This window comes from Notothenia coriiceps, unplaced genomic scaffold (genome assembly GCF_000735185.1).
Source record: "Notothenia coriiceps isolate Sejong01 unplaced genomic scaffold, NC01 NC01_scaffold00003350, whole genome shotgun sequence".
In the NCBI taxonomy this organism is placed as follows: domain Eukaryota; kingdom Metazoa; phylum Chordata; class Actinopteri; order Perciformes; family Nototheniidae; genus Notothenia; species Notothenia coriiceps.
The window spans coordinates 5,426-10,850 of NW_011336051.1; positions in this window are offsets into that span (position 1 = coordinate 5,426).

Here is a 5,425-nt window from a genome sequence, read left to right on the forward strand (position 1 = left end):
TTGCACAGGGTAAAGCAGCAGATTTAATTGAACGTTTGCCCCTCAGCAGATTGTAGGATAAGTGAGGATATCTTAGCCCCATTTGTGATCATTCAGTCATTAGAAACTCAACCTTAACAAAAACCAGTGAGTGAAGAAAACGTGAGCGGAGCAATATGCAGTATTCTCATGTTGTACTGCTAGTCTCAAGCAGATCTAAAAGGTTAACAGTCACCTGCTGGGGGAGAGATGCAGCGCCTGGGGTGCCATTATTGTCATCGTAATTATACTGTAAAACTTGCGCAGAGGCGTTATTTAAAACGCTTAAATAACACCCGTAACATGTAGAATCACACTTCGCACACAGAGAGCACAGCCTGGCATGTGGCAGCGATTGTGCTTTTCATAATGGCTTCTTTCATACTAGAAATTATTTCTGTTAGAATGTGTGTGTTTCCCTGTGTCTAATTGAGGCATTTCAAAGTGAGAAAAAAATAATGGATCTAAAAATGTGGAGGCAGAGAGAAGAATAGCTTGAGTTGTGAGGTAAAAATAGTAAATGATTGCTACGAGGAATGACAAAAAGATGCGTCATAAAATCATAAAAAAATGGCTTCAAGTTACAGTATGTTTGTTTGAGTTTTCAGATTGCAGTGTTTCCCCCAGGTTTACTGCCTGAGGGGGGGGGCATTGGGGTATATATGTTTTAAATCCTCTGGAGCAGAGAGAGGAGCTGTGGTTTATTGTTATTGATTAATGCATCAGTGTTTCTTAGGGTCAAAAACACTAAACTCACAACTTAAAATGAAAGNCACTTAAACTCACAACTTTAAAATGAAAAGTGGTTTAGTGTTAATTTAAATAAAGAAGAGCCACTTGTCTCAATGTGAAGAGCTCGCACAGTAGATAGAGATTGAGTTGCAATTTGGTGTGCTATATGCTTATATTAAAAAAAAAAACATTATAAAAAAGAAAAATTATACATCCTTTTTTTTTTTTAAACACCTTAAATTTCAGGCAGGGCGCGGGGCTCTGTTTGCGGGGCTCCGTTGGCGGGGCTCCGTTGGCGGGGCGCAGCGCCCCTCCAAGACAATGGTAGGGGAAACACTGGATTGTATTATTATTTTCTGAATTATAAGAACCCTGGTAACTTTGTCATCTACTGTCTAATTAGAAAATAATGATTGTATTGACATACTCAAACATGTGTGAGGTTTCCTAACAATGTGCCGACAAGTCATTGTAAGGAAATCGCCGTAAAATGTACTGTTGTGTTCCACCTCAAATCAGCTGACAAAAGCTTAACTACAGGATTCAAAACATTACACTTCCTTGTGCAGCAAATAAGTCTGAGAGAAATGTGGTCTTAATTCTTAGAACTTTAGTTAGACATGAGCACAGACTAATAAGCACACAAAGCCCTGGCCAAATGAATTATAAAGACTCCGGCGGGAGAGAAAGATCAAGAGTCCGAAAAAAGTTGACAAGGCACCAAATTAAGAGGAGTAACACGCGGTGACAAGAAGGATGACATTTTAGGGAGGGGAGACAGAGAATCACAGGAAGAGGAGGAGAGACAGCGAGATGAATTAAGAGAGAAAATGAATTGACAGGACAGCCACAATGACCTTTAAGAGTGGAAGAGAAATGTATAAACAGATACAATTCACACAGTGTTGGTGTGTATTCTACGGCTTGAAATTTGCCCAGTGTGTGTCTCCCTGCCTCAGTGTGTTTGACAGACACCTCTGTCCCGTCCTGTCTGTCTTTGGTCCAGGTGCTGCGGTGTGATAACAGCTCCGCCTCTCTCCTCTCCTCCCGCCTGGCCAGACTAAGTCTACTAATTCAACGCGCCACCGACAGAAAGCTTGTTTCTGCTTCGAGTGTCAGCTCTTTGGAACTCATTCAACAAAAACATCCAGTGTAGACTTTAAGCAGCTCGTTCAATGGGCCGTCTGAATTTATTTGCCATGGCTGACTCATCTACACCCAAATGTGGAGTTAACATCAAAATGACAAATAGGGGCGCTGGGTGCCTAATGGTGAGCGAACTGAGCCGCTGGCCAGAGGGTCATGTGCTCCTGATGACTCTGTGGGGGAAATCTGAGCAGAGGAAAGTGAGTGAAACTAAGTGAAACAAGCCTATTATCTTCTCAACTGTGAGGCCTAGGCACCCGGTCTGCCAGCTTCAAAATAGCAAAGGACTGATGTTGTACTGAGCAGGTCCCAGGTGGGAATGTTTGGCAGAAAATAAGTGTGTAAACAACTGCTGCCAAAGTATGTGCCCAGCAACTTTTTGGGAGTAAATAAAGAAGAAACATGTATTTGAAACTAAGAAACAGGGTCTAAGATTGGCAAGACCGAAGTAAGGCCACATCACTATGAAGGTAAAACATGTGTACCGTTTGCCAATTATAAATGTATGTTGACGATTGAGTGGCTGGACTTAAGAAATAAATAAGGAGTATCACTATGCTAAAGGTCAAAGGGTCATAGAAGGAATAATCTTTTGTTTGTTTCAGTTTCCCACAATGTTTAGGCCCATTTGGTCCAGATACATTTTAAATGGGTGCAACATCCAACTCTGAAAATATCCGATTTGTGTAAATAAAAACTACTGTGCTCTGAAAGCTTCCTTTGTGTCACTCAAAGCCACTTAATTAGACAAAAATCAAATCAATGCCAGAATCCTTCACCAGCTGTATTATGTCAAGATAAACAGAAAATAAATAATGCTAGATACTTTCTTGATATTAACACCCTGATCTTTTTCACAAGTAGCTCTGTTTGGAAACACAATTTTCAAAATCAATTTACTTAGAGTTTAAAATGTCATACAAGGAAATTAGATGAAAGCATTGTATGAGATCTAAAGTGGTGTAAAATTGTACTAAAAGGAGAAAAACCTTTTTTATCACAAAAGCTGATATTTTTTAAATGTCTATTGGAATTAGGATGACAGTGAATATCAAATAGGTTGCATTCATGTGGTGCTTTTACCCAAGCACTTCACAATTTGCTTGTCATTCTCACACACGCTGATGGTGACAGAGCTACCATGGAAGAAGCTGCTACAATCAGGCTCTTACTCAAGGACACTTCCACAGATAGACAGCAGGGGATGAGGATCAAACCAAAAGCACTGTGAGAAGTGGAAGACTGCTAATTTAAAGGTCACAGCCTTGATTTCCACGAGTTTACAGGCAGTTTATTAAAGGTCTCCTATTATATTATTTGTAATCAATATATTATAGATCTCAGATACATGCAAAACATATATCTGAAGTGACCAAACAGAGCATGCATTGCAGCATCCCATAAACCCCTCTGTTTCAGCCCTGTTTCAAAAGTGCTGATTCTCTGTCTGTTACTTTAGATGAAAATAAGGAGCAACTCCCCACGCCCCTCTGAGAGATATTTGGTTAAAAAGAACACAATGGTGCTCTAGGAGGAGATTCAGGTGATAAGGGGGGGGTTGGTTATTGGCTAATGGTTACACAAGCCAAATGAATCGTTATGACATCATAAAGTGTTCAAAATATGATGAGCAAATCTTTTTTCCTGAAACTTTCGGAATCTCTTTACACGGATGGGACACATGTGTATGCATAAAAGACATGAAAACGTGGATTTTGCTTAATAGGTGACCTTTAGAATTTAAGTTTATGAAATAAATGTGAACCACTGGATATATTAACAAGATGTATAATCACTTTAAAAAGCTACTGCTGAATCTTCGAAATTCACCAGAAAGCCTTAACTGATTGTTCACAAGCTGCATGTCAAAGTGCCACAACATTTCTCCTGTCTGTTTTTCTTCCCTGCTTCAGTCAGTGGTCTTCAATCAGCAGCGCAAACTCACTTCCTCCCCATCCCTACCCCCTCGTTTCGCCATGATGGATTGAGCCTGGTGTTATCCTCCTCCTCTCCTCCCCTGTCCCCTGTCAATAGCAGAGATTTCTGTTCAGGAGTGGTGGGAAGAGAAGTGAGAAAAGCAACGACGAGTGGTGCAAGTAGAGCAGAGCACAAACAAAGTGTGGAGGGAGAACAAGAGACAAGCAGACAAAAAAGCAGTTGAATAAAGATAATGTGGAGTTTTCCCCCACTGGGTCCTGTGTGGCTCCTTCCTTCCACTTTTCACTTTGTGTGGGTTGAAGCGGTTGGTAAATAATCGTTTTTATTTGATATTTGTTTACTTGTTGCTATAGAAATACAAGAATAATTTAATGAAAATAACAGAAGAAATTACAACAGTTATAGAAAGAAAGAAATACACAATAGGTGTATTTATTGACTTAAAAAAGGCATTTGACACCATAGACCATTACCTATTAATTTCAAAATTACATAGATATGGTGTGAGAGGAGTAGTTCTAGATTGGTTAAAAAGTTATTTAGATAACAGACAACAATATGTACAATTTGCTGGTAGTACATCGGAGTGTATGAACATAGAATGTGGTGTCCCACAGGGCTCGGTTTTAGGGCCTAAACTTTTTATTTTGTACATCAATGACATATGTGAAACGTCAACATTATTGCAATTTGTGTTGTTTGCAGACGACACACATTTTTTTTGTTCAGGAGATGATTTAAACATTTTAGCAAAGTGTATTGGACATGAAATGGTCAAACTTAAAAGATGATTTGATGAAAATAAGTTAACCCGAAATTTGAATAAAACAAAGTATCTAGGAATATTTCTGTTCTAAACAAGGCAAAGTATTTGCTAGATTACAAGGCATTGAGAATGTTGTACTGTTCACTTATTTTGCCATTTTTCATTTATTGTATAGAAGTGTGGGGCAACACCAAGCGGCAAACTCTGGGGAAGAGCCGGGACGCGTCTATCGTTTTTCCAACCCAGTTTAGATTTAACCACGCCCACTTCCGCATTACGCAAGGATCGACGTAGCTCTACGCGATAGCGTCATAGACTTCATCTTCGGCAGTTATAGCGGTCGCGTTAAAGCAGGATATTGAATAGTTGTTTTTTTGTCTTTCCAAAGGATTTGTTGACTGAAAGTAAACGATCCTGTAATCAAAGCCATATCGAAGAGTCCTGAGATAGTATTACTGGTGTTTTATCATCTATAAATAGCCTGTGTGTATCCTCAAATGTCGTTTTCAGGACAAACAAAAGACGTTTTAAATATCTTATCAGCTGGTGTAAGTGCAGAATATTGAATATAACCTTGACTATTACTGTGTACTTCATTTATCTGACAGCATTATTTAATGATACTATTTTATATATATATATATATAGTGGTGTGTGTGTGCTGGTATGATGGTGGAGTATAAAAAGAAGTAATAGTACCAACGTCTATCACCATACCAGAAAGAATTAGCTCGCTCCCTAGCGCGGGGGCTGCTTGCTGGTCTGATGGTGTCGGTAGAGCACCCAACCGTTTTATCCTTTCTTTTCCGAAACTGTAACGCTGTC